This window comes from Wasmannia auropunctata, unplaced genomic scaffold (genome assembly GCF_000956235.1).
Source record: "Wasmannia auropunctata unplaced genomic scaffold, wasmannia.A_1.0 LD336053.1, whole genome shotgun sequence".
In the NCBI taxonomy this organism is placed as follows: Eukaryota; Metazoa; Arthropoda; class Insecta; order Hymenoptera; family Formicidae; genus Wasmannia; species Wasmannia auropunctata.
This window is the reverse complement of record NW_012026837.1, coordinates 6120232-6120698: the sequence shown is the minus strand read 5'-3', so window position 1 is coordinate 6120698 and position 467 is coordinate 6120232. Positions and strand designations below refer to the sequence as shown.

The window sequence follows — 467 nt, the reverse complement described above, 5'->3', positions numbered from 1 at the left end:
CTCCGTTCGGTGGTTTCCGGTACCGTTACATGATTTGCGGTAACGTCTTTGTCGGCTGGCCTTAAGTTGCCAGCCGACGACCTTTGGAACGCTTAAAAAATATGGGGCGCACCGCGCCTTCTTCGCCCGACGGTTCGTCGGTCGGGCGGCATCCGGCGGTTGTTCGGCCGGGAACGATGCACTTTCGGGGGTGCATCGTTACACAATAAATACAAAATTATTCTCTACAACAGATTATATATAGCTATAAGATATTTAAAGATGATGCATAATATCTTTTACATATAGATATTTCTATATTTTATGAAAAGACTGAAAGAAGCTAGGAAGAGAGAAAAGAAAGGTTAGAAGAATACATACTGCATATATATAATATATACAGGGCTGGGCAAAATACACCATTAAAGTATTTAAAATACAAAATACAAAATACTAGGAATCTTAGTATTTGAATTAAGATCGGAAGA

At 39.6% G+C, this 467-nt stretch overlaps 1 protein-coding gene across 1 annotated transcript in view; it reads right to left on the bottom strand.

Moving 5' to 3' along the window:
• LOC105451322 (RNA-directed DNA polymerase from mobile element jockey-like) overlaps positions 1-467 on the bottom strand; it is a 4869-nt gene that overhangs the window by 1151 nt on the left and 3251 nt on the right. The gene's annotated exons all lie outside the window — the stretch shown is intronic.